Source organism: Denticeps clupeoides, chromosome 20 (assembly GCF_900700375.1).
Source record: "Denticeps clupeoides chromosome 20, fDenClu1.1, whole genome shotgun sequence".
Taxonomy (NCBI): Eukaryota; Metazoa; Chordata; class Actinopteri; order Clupeiformes; family Denticipitidae; genus Denticeps; species Denticeps clupeoides.
In genome coordinates this window covers 18014398-18033728 of record NC_041726.1, presented here as the reverse complement: position 1 = coordinate 18033728, position 19331 = coordinate 18014398, and the positions used below count along the sequence as shown (strand labels likewise).

At 42.0% G+C, this 19331-nt stretch overlaps 1 protein-coding gene and 1 non-coding gene across 15 annotated transcripts in view; both read right to left on the bottom strand.

The window, feature by feature from the left end:
• adgrb2 (adhesion G protein-coupled receptor B2) overlaps positions 1-19331 on the bottom strand; it is a 259112-nt gene that overhangs the window by 135894 nt on the left and 103887 nt on the right. The gene's annotated exons all lie outside the window — the stretch shown is intronic.
• LOC114770900 (U1 spliceosomal RNA) lies at positions 8846-9009 on the bottom strand. The gene has a single exon (XR_003743491.1). It is a non-coding gene; the product is annotated as a U1 spliceosomal RNA (small nuclear RNA).

Below are 19331 nucleotides of genomic sequence, written 5' to 3'. Positions count from 1 at the left end.
AAAAAACTCTAGGAGACCCTCTTCCAGGGTAGAGTGAGCGTGCAAATGGTGTCAGTGCAGGGTTGGATATGATATAATGATAAGTCCTACGGTTGTAGGGTTGGAGAAGTCCAGGATGTATTCAGTGTCATGGTCTAGATTACGTGTCCATAATGATGTTATTGGTCCATTTGAAGATCCCTGAAGCTGTAGTTGTAATGGTGGTGGTGGCTGTGGTGACCCTCTGGTTTGTTTCATGTTTTGTCCTTGTAAAGCAGTTGTCAGGAACCAGGATTTATTTGCTGGTCTGATCACTGGGGTCTGCCAGTAGTCTGGGTGCTTGATTCCGTGTCTCGGAGAAAAACAAACAGAAGCAGCGGCAAACGGTTGCACTATACGACCGATACTGAAATATGTGGTTATGGTGGTATATTGGTGCTACAGTGACCTGGTACCCTAACTAGGACAGCCTAACTAGGGTGAATTTAACTCTGTCTGTGTCTAACAGGGGGACTGTGTGATAAACTGGACTTTATAATTGACACTGCGTCTAAATCAAGTGAAATGAGGGTCTAGGACTTTAGCAAAAAGCCAGAGAAAACAGATTACTAGATTGAGATTGGATTTAAACACTGAGACTGTGTCTGAGTCCCGGACACTGACAGGCAAGCTGTTCCACAACTGCGGAGCTCTATAGGAGAAGGATCTGCTCCCAGCTGTGACCTTCTGCACCTTTGGTACCAGTAGTGACCCCGCACCCTGAAGGATCTAATGTCCTTCAGACAATTCTCTATTTTGTTCAGCTGCTGCCTCTGATCTGGCATTGCTGACAGATACAGCTGTGTGTCGTCAGCGTAGCAATGAAAGCTAATACCGTGTTTGCGGATGACATCGCCTAAAGGTAACATGTATAGAGAAAAAAAGTAACGGACCTAGGACAGAACCTTGTGGAACACCAAACTCTACTTTACTATGTGAAGACGAAACACCATTGATGTCCACAAACTGATATCGGTTGGTCAAATATGATCTGAACCATTCAAGGGCTGTTCCCTTAATCCCGATAACATTCTCTAACCTGGCAAGGAGAATAGCGTGATCAATAGTGTCAAACACTGCACTCAGATCAAGCAGGACAAGCAGCGAGGTGAGTCCCTGATCAGAGGCCAACAGCAGGTCATTAACCACTTTAACCAGCGCTGTCTCAGGGCTATGATGAGGTCTAAATCCTGATTGATATACTTCATGGATTTTGTTACAGTCTAGGTATCCGCTCAGCTGCTGGGCTACAACTTTTTCTAAGATTTTTTAAACGGAAGGTTGGATATCGGTCTATAATTTGAAAGCTGACTGCGATCAAGATCCGGCTTTTTAATCAGGGGTCTAATGACTGCTACCTTGAACGAACTTGGTACGTGGCCGGTGCTAAGCAACGAGTTAACAATTTTGAGGATAGAATTTATAACATTGGGTGCTATTTGCTTAAGGAGCCTTGTTGGAATCGGATCCAAAGCGCAAGTACATTGATTTGATGACGAGATTAATTTGATTAATTCATGCTCTTTAATAGGGTTGAATCGTTCTAATCGGTGGTCTATTAGAAGATTATTTTCCATGGAAATATCGGCGGAGCTATTTGTTGTGCTTTTAATCTTCTCTCTATTTGCGACAATTTTAGTATTAATGAAATTCATAAAAACATCGCTACTATGATGATATTGAGTATTCACAACCTTTGCCATGAAACTCAAAATTGAGCTCAGGTGCCTCCTGTTTCCCCTGATCATCCATGAGATGTTTCTGCGGCTTAATTGGAGTCCACCTATGGAATAAACAGTTGACAGTTCATGTCAGAGCACAAACCAAGCATGAGGTCAAAGGACTTGCCTGTAGACCTCAGAGACAGGACATCTGGGAAGGGCTACAGAAAAATGTCTGCTGTTTTTGAAGGTCCCAATGAGCACAATGGAAGAAGATCAAAACCACCAGGACTATACCTATAGCTAGCCAGCCACCTAAACTGAGCAATCTGGGGAGAAGGACCTTAGTCTGGGAGGTGACCCAATGGTCAGAGGAGAACCTTCTAGAAGGACAATCCACAAGTAAGGCATGTGTGGTAGAGTAGCCAGATGGAAACCGCTCCTTAGAGGTCCCTTTTATATGTCTTAGTGGCTCCCCCCTGAAGTCTCTTTCCACAACCAGGAAGTAGTGTTGCCGTTTTTCCAGGAAAAAATTATTACGATGATTACGATTACGTAATGATGGCAACCAGAACGCCCGGGGAATGAACGAGATGGTCCTTTGGCGTCCTGGATGGCCAGAGAGGACAGAGGAGTGACGCCAGTAAAGGACATTGGACTGGCAGGTGTTGGGAACGTACAGGCACCCTGGTGGGACGTTGGCGGGGCCAGGGTCGGACATCTGGGCAGTCCGGACCTTAGTCTCCAGGGACCACCGGAGAGGGCCAAGGATGCGGTGGGACGGATTGGTTCGGATTCAGAGGAAGACATTTACATTTACAGCATTTATCAGACGCCCTTATCCAGAGCGACTTACAATCAGTAGTTACAGGGACAGCCCTGTGTCGCTGCTGTGTCGGAGATAACTTCTGTGAGGAAAAAGCAACACAGGTGCAGTTTCTGGTCTAGGCCACGTTGTGAGAGGACAGTGCCAGCACCCACCTCTGATGCATCCACTTCCACAACAAAAGAAAGTGAAGGGTTCAGATGTTGGAGGACAGGGGCGTTGGTGAAAGGACGGCACAGGGACTTGAAGGTGTGGATGGCATCTGGTATCATGTGAAAAGGGCGTGTTGAGGGTTTGGTGAGAGCAGTAAGTGGGGCTGCAACTGTACTGTAGCCACGGATGAAGCAACGATAGAAATCATGTGACAATTTCATTCATTCATAAATGGCACTTGCTTACTTATCAGTAGAAACTCACATAAAATCAATAATCACCAAATGTTATTTTCCCAATACAGCATCTTAATAAAAATAGATAATAAATAATTCAATAATTTCTCATTTTTGGAAAGATGTACTACATGTAGTAATACATGATGGATGTAAATGGGATGTTTTAGGTGCTGATACGAATTTGTCATGTTGCCTCGTATTGCATTTTTAACCACAAGTTCCCTCCATATCTATTTTCACCTGGTACTTCATTGTGACGTCCCACATATGACTTGTAAAATGTGCAGGGTGCTTTAAGTAAGCAGTGCTGTTGTAGGGGTTGGTGTGGCTTTGAAATGCGAATAAACACGGAGTAAAAACTGAGGTGTTTGGATAAAACCCTGTGAAAAGTAATAAGCCCCCTGCAATAATAAATACTCTGTATTTATTTGGCTCACCACCTGCCATGAAAGAACATGAGTTAAACCCAGGGTTTTTGTCACGATGGCTGGACATGGCGAGGAAAACAATCACCAAACAACGGCCCAACGAAGAACAGACACAAGCAGGGCAGCTTTATACAGGCAGACACAGGTGAAAACAATCAGGAATCATAATCACAGAGGACCAACAGAAACTCCGGAAATGTATTACATTGAACATTGATGCTCTAAGAGAAACATTGTTCACAGTTAATTAATAAATCACAAACAATCTTGGGGATGCCCTTTCTGGTTGCATATTATTATAACCTTATTATTGAAATAATTGAATCATAAAGACTTTTTTAATGTTTCCTACATGCACATATGTGTATGTACATTACAGCTCTGCTAAGCAGCTTTGTTCCCATCACAAGATTAGTCAAACATTGATAATTATTCCTGTAGCATATAGATACATTAGATTAAATGCAAAAATACAATTTTGTATGTAGATTTTATATGTATCTCATTTACATTTACATTTACCTTTACGGCATTTGGCAGACGCCCTTATCCAGAGCGACTTACAACGTGCTTTCAAGTTACCATCGATGAAGAGATCAATTCCGGACACACATGATCTCATATATATGTTATATGTATCTCATATATATGTTTCATTAATACATGCATATAAAACAATCTAGGCATCTGCTAAACTAATTTAGTGTGATACAGACACAGACAGACATATTCCATTGATAGCTCTATCAGTCTAGGCAGATGGATGCCATACTCCAGAGAGCTACTTTTCCTGCTCTGTCCAGCACTGAAAGCCACAATGCACTGAGGCATAACCATAGCCTCTGTCATAGACATAGAAGGACAGTAAAAGTGAATGGATAAGGACAAACATAAGAAAAAACGCCAATACTGTTTATAACTTTTAGAGGGTCACAAAGAGTGTTTTACTTTAAATTGAGCACTTTTGTCTACTGTACAGCAATTTATCACTGTTTAATACGTGTAAATTGAGCACTGTTGTCTACTGTACAGCAATTTATCACTGTTTAATATGTGTAATACTACAAGAAAAGACCACATACTTTGACTTTGAATAACAAAGCTGATTCTGACCCAGAATGGGTACTCCCTTCACATTTGTACTTGTCCTTATAAATAGTCTAGAGTTGATTAAAGGAAATATTTTAAGGTTCAAATCCAATGTGCCACTGAGGTCTTATTGAACAAGGTACCATCAGCACACACTGCTCAACATAAAGTATATATATACACTCGCATTCAGCCTCTCAGCAGGTATCACTATCACTGCCATATTTGGGGCGGGGTCCAAGTTCATTCAACCATGCTTCTCTTATTTCAGACTTTTGCACTGTGTACGGCTGTAATAACGGAGGATCAAGGCTTAACATTTCATAAGTAATATTTTATTTTAGCATCTTGTATGTTATGAAATTTTGTGTTCAACAAATAATGTTATTACAGACCAGAGCATCTGTCTTCCCACCCCACCCCATAGAAAGACACCAACTTCTGTATATATATGTGTCACGGGTGGGCTGGACATGGCGATGAAAGAGGACGCATTCGCACGATCACAGGACAGGGGTTTAATATGAACTACACGAGACAAGGGAACATTAACACGCACAATGACCCGACGGCAAACAGACACGAACAGGATAGCTTTATACAATTATATAAATAGACAGCAGGTGAACACGATCAGGGAACATTACACGAGACGAACATGAAACTCCGGTCCGGACCCCGGATCCGGAGTCAAACCCTGCCGGTCCGGATCATGACAATATATTTTATATTCATTGTCTATAGTTCTTGATATATTTATACAAAACACCTCTGTGTATAGACCTGTCTTGTCTATAGTTTTTTTCCAAATAAGCAAGTAAATGGAAGTTAATGTTTTAAATATATTAAATATAAAAAATAAATTATTTTCATAGTGACCTGCCTTCAGTGATCTCTTAAACCAGGAAATGTTGACAGGCTGGTTGTTATCGCCTGTAGACCTGTATTATGTTCCTGTTCCTTGTTGTATGTGGCTTTAATAATAATAAAGTGTTTCCTGAATTTAGGATATCATGTAACTATTTTTATAATTATGAAAATTTAATGGTGATTAAATCATGAATGGCTCAACAGAAATGAATTACAAAATAAAACAAACAAAACACAGCAGACTAAGGCTATTTAGACTCTGATGCAGCAGCATTTGAGCTCCATTGAGCTTACTTATCGTGCCCTGTTGTTTGCAATCGAGGCTGCAAGGAATTAATGCAATCTGCTCATATTGGAACCATTTAATTGGCTGGCAGCATTATCATATGCAGAGGGTCCAATGAACCATTTAAACCACCCCACACCCTCTTCTTCTCTTTTACTCCTTGGTCCATCCATCCTGCACAATTATGAGACAATTATGAGGATAAATATTTCAAAGCCTCAAATCCATTTATCTTTATTACTGCTAAACTGTGTGTGTGTGTGTGTGTGTGTGTGTGTGTGTGTGTGTGTGTGTGTGTGTGTGTACTATAGTGGGTTGCCAAAGTATTCGGCCCCCTTGAACTTTTCCACATTTTGTCACATTACAGCCACAAACATGAATCTATTTTATTGGAATTCCACGTGAAAGACCAGTACAAAGTGGTGTACACTTGAGAAGTGGAACGAAAATCATACATATTTCTTTACAAACAAATAACTGAAAAGTGGGGTGTGCGTATTTATTCGATTCCACCTGCATGACTGGGTGACCACCGAGAAAGTTTCATGGTTAATTATGTGCCTTTCCAAATCAACTCAGCACACAGTGCACACAACAAAATGTGACCTCTGCTTTTAACCCATCACCCTTGGTGAGCAGTGGGCAGCCATTATGGGGCCGCTTCCTTAACCACTAGGCCACTGCCCCTCACATGTACATGTGCTTTATTGGCTTTATTTTCTATTTTTATTTTTATGTTTGAGTTGGACCATACAATACAGGATTTGGTACTATTGTGGCCACCACTAGGACCATTAGCACCTTATCTGATGAAGCTCTAGCTCAGTTGCAGGACTGTTTTGCCTTCACAGATTGTAGTGTCTTTGAACATGGCAACCTAGAGACTCACACAGCTGCAGTGTTGGGTTAAATCATGCACTGCATGGACACTGTCACCACGGAAAAGTGGGTCCGGGTGTACCCAAACCGTAAACCCTGGATCTCGAGTAAGGTTCAGGCACTGTTAAAGACACGTAACTCTGCATACAAATCAGGTGACCAGGATATGTACAGCAAAGCAAGAACAGACCTCAAAAAGGCATCAGAGAAGCAAAGCAGGACTACTCATATAAGATATTGGATTACCTCTTAGACAACAACCCCAGAAAGGTATGGGAAGGCCTGAAACACATCACCAATCACAAAGGCAGCGGAACAAATACGGAAAACATGGACATCTCTTTAGCAGAGGAACTAAATCACTTCTTTGAGAGAAATGTTTTGAGCTCAGCCCACACACACTCACCCTCCAAGAACACTAGGTTCGCAATGCGTTCAGAGCAGTAAATCAGAGGAAAGCTGCTGGCCCTGATGGAATACCTGGGAGTGTGCTCAAAGTCTGTACTGACCAGCTGTCTCCTATGTTCACCAGACTTTTCAACCTCTCCTTCTCACAAGTCACTGTCCCTCACTATCCCTGAAAACTGCAACAATAGTCCCAGTCCCACCACCATCAGTGGCCTTAGTGACTACAGACCCATTGCACTGACACCCATGGTTGCAAAGTGCTTTGAGAAGCTGGTCCTAAAGCACATAAAGGACCAACGCTGATCCCCCTCCCCTCTCCATAAAAGGTGATTATGTGGAGAGAGTGTCCTCCTTCAAGTTCTTCGGGACCCACATCTCCAAGGATCTGTCTTGGCCTACAAACACAACTGCCCTAGTGAAGAAAGCCCAGCAGCGCCTCCATTTCCTGAGGGTCCTGAGATGGAACAGGGTGCAGACCGACCTGCTGGTGTCCATCTACCGAGCCACAATCAAGAGTGTGCGGCTACACGACATCCCCGTGTGGTACGCTGGTTGTACAGTAGCCGACAAGAAGAAACTCCAGAGGATCACCAGAACAGCAGAGAAGGTGATCAGCTGCCCACTCCCTCCCTGGACTCCATTGCCAGCTCTAGATGTTTCTCCTGAGCCAGGGCGATCATAAAAGACCACTCCCATCCTAACCACCATTCATCATACTGCCCTCTGGTAAAAGGTTCAGATCCATCAGGTGCAAAACCAACAGAATAAAGAATACCCATGGGCAGTCAGAACTCTCAATGTGCGAGTGTGTGTGTGTGTGTGTGTGTATGTGTGTGCAGATTTCTTCAGTACAGTAATCCCACTGCTGCTATTGACTATGGGCATGTGCAATATCCTGGCAATGTGCAACTACCAATTTACCCAATAGTTTCACTTATTTCTACTGACCAAAGCCCTCCTCCCCTTATTTATCATACCCCCCACATTGCTCTTGTACCCATATATTGTGTATGTAGTGTTTTTATACTGTTTTCCTGCATCTTTGTGGTCTTGCCAACCAATTTCATTGCCCAGGTAACTGTACAATGACAATAAAAAGTTTTTATGGGGTGGTCTGAACACATTATATTTGCACATTATATTGCCTGAAAATTACTATTCTTTTTTTTTACATCAAGGCCGCCCTGCTTACCAGCTACCAGAGGAACCAGCACTGTCGCTTACAGGAAGAGCCCCCAACCTGTACTGGATATTTGGGGCAGCACCATCCGTGGCTGGACAAAGGGGTATTTTTGGGCCCCGATTCCCTGCAAGGCTGGCAACTTCCCGTCACCCACTTCCACCAGTTTACCCACGCGTTGGCGTCTTCCTCCTCGTTGTCCATCTCTCCCTCACTGTCCTCACACCACTGGAAGTCATGTGGGTCCTCACAGACCACTCAACGATCTGGGACGGGCACGATGGGCAGAGCCATCCCAGCACCGACCGCCCACAGGCGATCCTCCAGCACTCCCCAGGCGTGTGCCGATTGCCAGAACTGAAAACAACTAAACAGCTAAGTTGTAGGGTCCACATTAAAATGTTGCAGCCTCAATGGGCTGCTCAACAAGTCCTTATAACCAGGCTCCAGCCATGTCTACCTGATAAACCATGGCTGGAGCCCTGATGTCAAGCAGATTTGCGCCAGGTACATCTGTACCCAATCGTGACAGAAAATTAGAAAGAAAGAAAGTGAAGTGATTGTCACACGTGATACACAGCAGCACAGCACACAGTGCACACAGTGAAATTTGTCCTCTGCATTTAACCCATCACCCTGAGTGAGCAGTGGGCACCATGACAGGCGCCCGGGGAGCAGTGTGTGGGGACGGTGCTTTGCTCAGTGGCACCTCAGTGGTACCTTGGTGGATCGGGATTCGAACCGGCAACCTGCTGATTACCGGGCCGCTTCCTTAACCACTAGGCCACCACTGCCTAAAAAAAAAATTCAGGGGAGAGCGCGAACTCAGTCCCCTACTACAAGAAATTATGCAGTCGAGATTCCCACATTTGGGGAATTCGCAGGGGTCAGCACAGCCGAAGTGCAATGGCTGAGCCTCGCCCTGGGTGAACCGCCTTCTTGATCACGGTATCTCCCCTGCCAGGTAAGTAATTAGACTTTGTGAGATTATTTAACATTAATATGAGTGCAAACCAAACATGAGAAGCATTGCAGTTGCTCAGTGATTGGATGTAAAAAAAAAAGTCCCAATTTTTTATTTCAGTTCCGTTACATGAGACTGAAGAAATGGTGGACATATTACTCTTTTTCTGGAAAAATGGCGACATGACTTCCTGTTTACGCAAAACAGGATGTGTTCATGCCGTAATTTCCACAAATCTATAGCCTCCTCATCCCGTCTTGGGGAAATCTTAATGTGTGGGTTGTTAAAAGTTTGTTCGTTGTGTAGCAGCAACTGTTAGCGCACATCTTAGTTTCTGGTGATGGGTTTGGGTTTCTGCTACATTTCTGCTCCACATTCTTTGCACACCATTCTGAAGTGATGGATACCAAACATGATCTACTTAGTGTTTCATTGTAGCATAAAATACCTTTTACACTATTACACTTATTACAAAAATATGATGGCCAAATGAACATTGTCTGAGTCTTTTTTTGTGCACTGTTTTATTGATTTCATGTAAATGATTTCATGAACTGCTTGCAGGTGGTCGTCCCGTGGGTGTCTGGTGGTGGAATGACACCCAGTACAATTATATTAAAACAAAACTTGTTCATTTGCTGACCAAGAACCACAGCAAATGCTGTAATCTTTTCCAGTATTCACAATCCAGAAAACCCAGGTTGTCAGAAGAACCATGGAACATAACAGAGCAAACATTCATAACATCTGACCCTAAAAACCCCAATCCCATTCTCAACAGTGCCACAATACTAGTCAACCAATATACTTATAGTAGTACTAAAATAGTTATAATTCTCTACATTTTCATTCACAAACTATAATTAGTGCAACATCATCATCAACCATGAACAAACAATGTAGTTCAGAATTGCTAGCAAACCATGAATCAGTTGCTTGGTATAATGTCCTTGGAAAATTGTTCTGTCTACAGAATGTATTATGACTATAATCAGAGCTGTGACAACATTTACATGTGCAATATGCATAAATACAATGCAATTGTAATAAGAGAAATAATAAGAGAAATCGGACATTCATCTCCCAAAATCACAGGCAGTATATCAAAGGCTAAACTGTTTACTCCAGCACAGTCTCACCAGAACAGAGATGTTAGCGCCCATCAGGAAAGACACACATTAGTGCTCAGTGCCGACTGCCATTTCTCTAACCTGTTTATGAGCAACAGGCTCATAATCCATTTCCCATGAGCACCTGCTCTACAGTGAGCAATAGTGCCTAATGCTTCTCGTCCTTGCCATTCGACCCTAATCTGATCTCCTGAGCACTGCAGAGCAGGATTTAGCAGTAAACAAGACAGATAAAGCTCGAGATGAAATCTGCTGATAGATAACCTTTGAATGAATGCCACATTGCTACTGTTCTGGGTGTACCAGTTCTGCCTCTTTATAATTCATTCATTCCTTTAAAATCACTCACTCACTCTCTTTACCCCACCCCCACACACTTATGTTTATATAGTCCTTTTCCAGCACCTTCTATTTCCCTTCCCCCCACATCTCTCTTCTTCCATCCAATGGCAGTGAGGGCCTAGCGGGTAATGTTACGAGGAAGCGTACTCAAGGATTGCGGGTCCGAATCCCGAATTGCCACGGTGCCAATCAGGTCCCCTTGAGCCCCTTTATTATTATTCCATATCATATAATTTTCTCCACTGCCTCCTGCTTTCCATGGAAATGTGTCAAGGAAAGCTGGGAGCCCTGTGCTTGTGTATGCAGTCTGTAATATAGCTTAGCAAGGACCAAATGTCCGAAAATAAGCAGAAACTCAAATTTTGCATACACGTATACACATGAAACATTATATGAAACCATAATTCAGAGTGATTTGAAATCATTAGTTACATGTTCATTCTGCCAGGTTGAGGGATATTTGATTCAATTACGATTGTCGATGCATCATGATTCATCCAATCAAAATCCTACATTACTTGACATTATGTTTTCATATACATTGGTCACAGTGACTCTGGCATCCGTGGGGTCAGTGTGTGACACCACGTTGTGGACAGAGTGTGGACTGAATGTCGACCGGTTTTCTGCTCGGTCAGGAACAGAAAAAATAAAATTGTCCACATATGCGTTCAGCACCAACGTTGCGCGTTAGGATGGCTTATAAGTGCTGCTTGCAACTACAAAGCACAGAAAAAATGCGTACCGTGTTCAGAGGGAATTCATTTTGATGGTCCGTGTGGACGAGGCCGAACTCCTAACTGGAGCGCGCTGTACTCTGATGAGGCAGCCACAGTCACTACTGGCACTACTTTTTAACTAAAATTTTTATAACACCCCCCGAAAATCCCCAAGCAACAATATAATCGATTGTGTTCTACACTGCATCGATAGAGAAGCATCCACATCTGCATCGCGATGCATCGCTTATTAAATTCAAAACAGCCCTGTGAATTAAAAAAAGCTTAAATCTTAGAGTAAAATGTTTTATTCATCCACATGTCCATGTAGAACTGGTGTTCTTAATAAAGTGTCAGGTGAGGGTAAATGACTGTATCGCTGTGGGTGATTATGAGGCATCGGAGGATTAGACACAAGATGGCCTCTTTCCTTGGACGCGTTATCTGCTGCTGCAGCAGCCTCCTCTCACGTCTGCTCTTGGCAGGTATCAGGCCCAGGAGGTGACATCCAGCGTACCCAGCACTGGCACCATGTAAAGTCCCCCCGCTAATCCCATCCAGCAACGGCAGCAACGCTGGACATTACAGAACACACACGTCTAAAAAGTGAAGGGGTGCAGTTACACCTGACGGAGACGGAGCCCAGAGAAAGAGGATTTGGCACACAGCCAGCCTGAGCCAAAGTCGCCTTTTGTCACGGAGGATGTGGATTTGGCTAGGCGGAGAAAGGAAGGGGGATAGAAGGAGAAAGGGAGAGAGACGTTATTACAATAGTGTGGAGAAAGATGGGGATTTCACACTCGCCACCCTCTGCACCCAGCAGGGGGCTGGAGAGAAGTGTGTGTGTGTTGTCTATCGGTTCTAACAGACAAACAGCAGTGTGTTCATGGGAATGTTAGTGTGAACAACGAGCTGAAATATGGTTCCAGGAGGGGACATAGGAACATGTATTTTGAATTGTACAGATTCGCGTGTGTGTGAGGTCTGTTGCTCTTTATCAATTTGCAGAAGCAGAGCCATTCAGTACACTCTCCTTCCTAGAAACAAAATGGTCTCCCTCCCTCCCCCTTCTCCTTCCAGCTGCATAAAAAACACACTACCTACTGCCGGATGCGTTTAAGGGAAAAGGAGGACATCTGGGAGGAGAAAGAACAGGGAACTCTGCTGGGATATTAGTGAGTGGCTTAGTGATCAGTGAACTGCAACCCTTACAAATGAACAGTGAGCATGTAATACGGGAAAGAGCGCAACAAATACATACAAATACATATTGTATATGTAGGAAAAATGTGACTGCACCACCTGCAGGAAGAGAGAAGATGACGCACACCTCCTGTCACGTGTGTAGGCACTAATCAGGTAACATGCAAAAATTAAGATTATTTAACAGCTTAGTCAGCAGTGAAGAGCCACGGGCCACAATATAAATGAAAGAGTACATTTCCCATAGGGCCACCATGCTTACTACTCTCCCTTCCCTGAAATGGCCAGATAACAGTAAACAAGCAGTTAACAGGGACCTGTAGGACTCAGCAGCTGGGCTTCAGATTGCTGGAGCAAACATGAATCCCTGGATAAATCAGTGTGTGTGTATTATTTTCCCCACTGGATCATGCCCTCCCCCAGCAAATGCATGAGTACAGAGCTCAGGAGAGAGTTTATTTGCTTGGAGGTGCTCTGATCAATACCATCTGCTCCCATCAAGCATGTTGGTAGATCAGAAGTAATGCACTACATCACGCTAGAGACGGTCTACTGGAGGTGGTGGTGGGTGGAGGGGTTTTATCCTCTGTGTGGAATCACCATTTGAAGAACGTTAGTATTTCAAGTTTGCACTGCATTCAAACACCATTAACCAGCCTGGTAATGATAGGTCAGGCCCTCTGTTATTCAGGTTCAGAGAGGATCATGCCAAGCTTTGAAGATCTAAAGGTGGAAACTTTTAAGAAAGTACTTAGGGATGTCATGAATATGTGAGAAGGGAAGAGTGTTTATCAAGACAGTATCTTAGGTTTAGAGTGCATATGACATCTACATAAATGACACTGTGTGTGTATGCTGCTCTAAAAAGACAAACATGCAGATGTGTTCATGCTAGCATCTTTTTCTTTTTAACTAGCATCTTTTTCTTTTTCATGTACATGATCAACATATAGAAATCCACTTAATATGCAAATCATATAAAAACTGCTCAGACTCCTTCATTTTTAACAAGTTTAATTTAAATCATCCTAATTTTTGGTATTCTCTATACTTACATAATGAAGATGTTAATGAGCCAAGGGTTGAGATGAAATTCCATAATATTGAAAACTACAAGCACACACACATACACACAACAACAAAGAATTCTCTAAAATCCGCCATAAAGCAGATGACCCATCATGCTGTCAGAAATGAAACTGCACTCTGCAGAGCCATGAGGAGAATGATGGCTGGAATCCACCATTTATAGGTGCAGACAGGGAGGCAAATTGAGAAAAGTATGTGTGTGTGTGTGTGTGTGTGTGTGTGTGTGTGTGTGAGCCACCACTACTAATCCATCTGAATAGCCCCATTAAACTGGATTAGTTGTCTTCATATCTGATTGACCTTACAGCAGACCCCAGTGTCTCATCAGCAAGCATGGCTGGAAACAGAAAAAAAAGGTGTCATCCCTTATCACATGTCCACTACACTCACACACACACACACACACACACACAGTTCATTCTTTCATGTGATGTTTTTTGTCTCCCTCTCTCCTCATATCAATGTTCTTTGTGAATCATTGAATACCAAATGTAGTTCAACCAGACAGACAGAGAGAAAAGTCATACCAGACACATACAGTATTCATTTTAAATTGTCTCAAGTCACACACAAATGCACAGAAAACGGCCTTTAACTTAGCTAATGTCATGTTCAGTGGAATGACACAAAAGGGCAGCTGAAATACAGACATCTTTCGTGGAAGCAATAAGGGCCAATCAGGAGACCAACAAGTGGCAAGTTGGGGATGACAACAACCAACCAACAAAACAGCTTGTAAGGTCAGTATTTGTCAGTCTTGAAAAGTGCCTGGGGAGCAGTGTGTGAGGAAGGTCCGTTGCTCAGCAGCACCTCAGTGGCACCTTGCAGGTTCAGGATTCGAACCATCAACTTTCTGATTACGGTTCCTCTTTGGCTTGGAGGACATGGCATTCATAATTTCCAAAATCTATTTGAAATGTTGACTCGTCAGACCACTGCACACTTTTACATTTTGCGTCAATCCATCATAGATGATATGTTTTGACTTGTACTCGTCAGTCCATCGTAGATGATAAGTTTTGACTTGCACTTGTAGATGTAACGATGGACTTTGTTAACTGACAGTGGTTTTCTGAAGTATTCCTGAGTCCACGTGGTAATATCCTTAAAATACCTACAGAATGGTGTCGGTTTTTAATGCAGTGCCGCCTGTGGGATCAAAGGTCCAACCAGATGATGGTTTTCGGCCATGCTGCTTACATGCAGATTTCTCCAGACTCTCTGAATCATTTGATTATATTATGGACAATAGATGTAGATGAAATCCATAGATTCCTTGTAATTGTACATTGAGAAACATTGTTGTTAAACTGCTGGACCATTTACCCATGTAGTTGTTCAGAAAGTGGTAAACTTTGCCCCATCCTTGCTTGTGAATGATTGTAAAGCCTTCTGGGGGTGCTCCTTTTATACCCAATCATGACAAACACCTTTTACCAATTCACCTGTTCACCTGTGAATCATGCTGCAGGCATCAAAGTCAAATAAGTGAAGATTTGCAAAAAACAATACAGTTTATCAGTTTGAAGATTAGATATCTTGTCTATTTAGTGTATTGAGTTGAATAGAGTTGAATCAGAAAAGCTTTATTTATCCCAGAAGAAATTGTTTGTGCATGACTGCACATCTCAGACACAGACACAAAACAGTCGAATAATGTAGGGATAGAGAAATAACATAATTTAAAAGGAAAATAAAAATTGTGTGTGCTTATCGTGTGTGGAAACACTGTCCCTGATTCAACTGCGCTCATTCTAACAGATCCCACCTAAAAAAGGACAAACAAATGGCGACAACGAAATAAAGTCTCTCTAATAAATACACGCAAAAACAAAATAAAACTGAAAAATGGGCACAGGGACCTACACAAACTCTCAGGGTGAATCTTTACAAAATATACGTGCAACACAGATGAGCAACAAGGTGTGGAGAGCAATGGTGATTGTGTGCAGGTATTTGGCATGGAGACCAGCTGTGAAGGGACATCGCCCAGAAATGGTGTATTTTTTTCTCAAGCCACTCCAAGTAGTTAGGCTGGTCGAATTCTCTTTTTCTCTCTTGCAGCTCCATCAAGCTCTCCCAGGAGTAGGTAGGTTGTTTTATCAAATACATTAACTTTAAACGTGCCACTGGAGATTTATTAAGACCCAAACTATAAAAGCTGGTGTTGGAATTGTGATTTGCTTTGTTGAAAGTGTTGTTATGGCCATTACACTGAAATGTTGCTTGAGCCTGTACATTTTTATTGAGAATCTGAGATATTGACAAATGGCAGTTACTGGTGCTACCCCCACTATGGAAAAAAAAGCAAATTCAAAAAGAGCTACTGGCTTGTCATTTGAGCTTAGCCAGGCCACCAGAATCTATTAGTGGCTGAAACTCTTCTACCTCAGGGTTTCTGGACACATCCACTCTGCTGTCAGTGTCAGACAGGCGGATGGGAGCATCTCTCTGCCCTCTTTGGCTGAATGTCATCATTTCAGCAATGGTGACGCCCCATTTACTTGCAGGAGTAAGACAGCCAGGCCTCCATCGCCGGGTAGACAGCTGGACATGAGATGCTCGATACCACAAGGACATCAGTACTTGAGATTAGTGCACACTCTGAAGCTCAGCCGAGCTCAACTCAGAAAATACTGGGGAATAAAAAAGTAATAGGAATGAATCATTTGAAAAAGCAAAGTTCACATGTAGGACTGGTTTCTTTTTGCAGAATTTAGAATAAAAACTACAAGAACATAGTAGGTCCAGAAGCACCATAGCAACATCATGAGTGGGTACCTTCATGACTATCACTAAAAAAACAATTGAATAATGCTAAGCAGAGGTGCATCGCAAGACTTTGCAATATAGTGGTAAATTTTGAAGAAAAAGAAAGTTTTTCATCAATACTTTTAGATTTAGTTGCTTAACCAACAAATAAAGTGAAAAAAAATTCTATATCTGGTGTGATTGATAAAATTATACTGACAAACTTGATCTTTGTCTCAGTCACTCACATTCACACCAAATCCACCAAAAATTCTTCTGTACAATTGTACAAGACATCATCCATTATATGCTTGTTGATAGTAAAGTACCACAAAGGAGGTCTGACAGCTCATGCAGGTTTAATCCTGGATGAATCAGGTTGATCCTTGGTTCCTCTCAAGGTTTCTTCCTATTTTGCTCATGGACTTTTTACCGGCCACTGTGGCCTTTGGCTTGCTCACTATAGGGAACCTGAGCACTGTCCTAACTGTTAGGTGCAATGTGCGAATGTACATTGTAAAATTGATGCTACATAATAGGTGACAATGGGCATTTTTTTACTATTTATTCCTGTATGGCAGGAATAGCAATGTGGTGAAACTGCTTCAGTGAGTAAAGATATCTTTCGACTTTAAAAAAAGACACCTTTGTCAAAATGTTTCCTTAGGATATAAGGCTTTGGTTTGTAACCAGATATTTTTTTTACTCTTTTGAATTGGAGAAGTGTGGAAAAATACGAAGGGGGCATTGAGCAGAGTGACCTAGGCTGCATTTCAGATCATGAGTGAAGAGAAAACACAAATCTATATGAGGAATCATTTAGGAAATATTTCAGACTTTTTGTTACACAAACACATGTGAAACACATACACATTCACACATTTCATATATGTGTGAGCAGCTCATATGTGTGTGTGCGTCCATTTCACCTGTATCTGTGTGAGTATTTCATATATGTGTGTTTTCAGGTTTTTTGAACATATTTTGGATGTTTAAAGAAACATATCTCTGTAGTCCCATCTCTGATCACTGGTGGAATCTCACTGAATAATGACCCCACATCTGGTTAACACACTCATATTCCCACTGCACTGAGGAGCTTCTTGATCTGACTGCAGAGGATGGTTAAGTATCTGAAAGGGTCTAAAGTACATGATAGGAGAAAAAGCCTACTATTATCGTTTAAAGTGGCACTCAACACAAAATCTATATTTTTATGATTCAAAGGTTGGCTGTTTCTGTCAACATAGCACAGGGTTTTCTTCCACTGAAACAGACCACATCAAAGCTAAGGGAGGGACATTTGATTTTTCACTTTCTTCTTGTGATCAACTTTCTTCTTGTGATCTTCATACTCTGACTTAGTAACATATGCACTAATATGCTACGCCTTTGCAGTAATTTCAGAGGTCTTATTTTTAGAATATTGTAAAATTAGACTAATAGCCCCTGCTGTTGCTGAGATTTTTTTAGGGTGTGTTATTTTAATAGTGCTAGCTCTTAACGGGTTAAGAAGCACTTAGTGAGTGTGTTTGATAAAGCTCAACATGTATTAAGTTTCATCTGTCTAATGACACTCCCAGGAAACAGTTGCCGATTTTGCGTTTTGATTACTATTAATAAGCACACTTCAGAATAGGCCACATGATGGCAAAATGGTTTGTGTTGTGATCTCACACCACTGAAGAAGCAAGTTTTAATCCACTCCTAGTACTGCCATGGGTTTCCTCTGGGTTCTCTGGTTTCCTCCTACTAGACACTAGGTGGCTTAGCAACTCTGAATTGACCAGACATGAATATGTATGTGCATATATGAGTGTATGTAAATGGAAAAATGTCAGAATATAATTGTCACTATACATTAGTAGTTGATACACAAACATTTGGTTTGAAATGGCACAGATGCTGGGTCTGGTATCGCCTGGCCTAGACATTACACCTGACAACTTTAAAATAAGCAGCGATCAATCCTCTTCTCCTGCTGCCAGAAAACTTTTAAACAGGAGACAAAAAAAAGCGCGCCGCACAATAAAGCACAAACATGGAAATGACAACACTCTGAACAATGTAAATCATATGTTGCAAACCAGTTGATTTCCATGAAGGGAAAAGACACAAAGACTGAAAGATTCAGACCAGAAATAAGATGTCCAGTGAAAGAAACGGTATGCTTAAGGATTCACAATGGAAAGGCAAGTCACACAACAAAAGCATCCTAAAATGAAAAGAGACAGAATTGTACACACACAGGATCTTTCACATGAATAAGGCAGCAGAAATTGTACATTGGAGCGTTCACATAGGAAACACAGGAGAAATTGTACACTGGAGCATTCATAAAGCTAAAAGACAGGAGCAATTGCACCCTGAATCGTTCATACATGAAATGGTACAGTAGAGATTACAAATATGCTATGTCCAGCTCTATAGCTCTTCCATGCTCACCTGTGAATCTTCTAATATAGTAAGAAGGCGTGGTTACTCTTACTTGGCAAATATGAATGCTTTGTGCGTTCAAGCATTCATATGAGGCTACAAATGATAATAAATGAGTGTTAATTTCAAATGTCTGTGTGGACGAGGCTGAACTACCTGGAGCTGCCACAATCACTACCTGCATGACAAATTGTTATGCTGCTGCCAGAAAGTCACTATGATATGAACAATTATGTTCTACACTGCATCAATGCAGAAACATCCCTCTACAATAAAAGAGGTGCCACCCAGTTTTCAGGGTTCTGGCATTGAAACACAAACCATGAATACCACAGAGATGCCTGTTGCGCTCCTCTCGTTTTGATTCCGTTTTCTCATCTTATTCTTTGGGACTCCAAGTCCTGTGCACATTTAAGTTATTGTCTTGCATTTCATTGTGTTTTGTATTTTCAGTTTGAGGTGTGTGGCCCCCATATCCTTCCAATTTCGCTGTTTCCTAAAGTAGAGGACTATATGGCCTATAGAGGCCTACACTATCGATCACGCTATTCTCTTTGCCAGGTTAGAGAATGTTATTGGGATTAAGGGAACAGCCCTTGAATGGTTCAGATCATATCTGACCAACCAATATCAGTTTGTGGACATCAATGGTGTTTCATC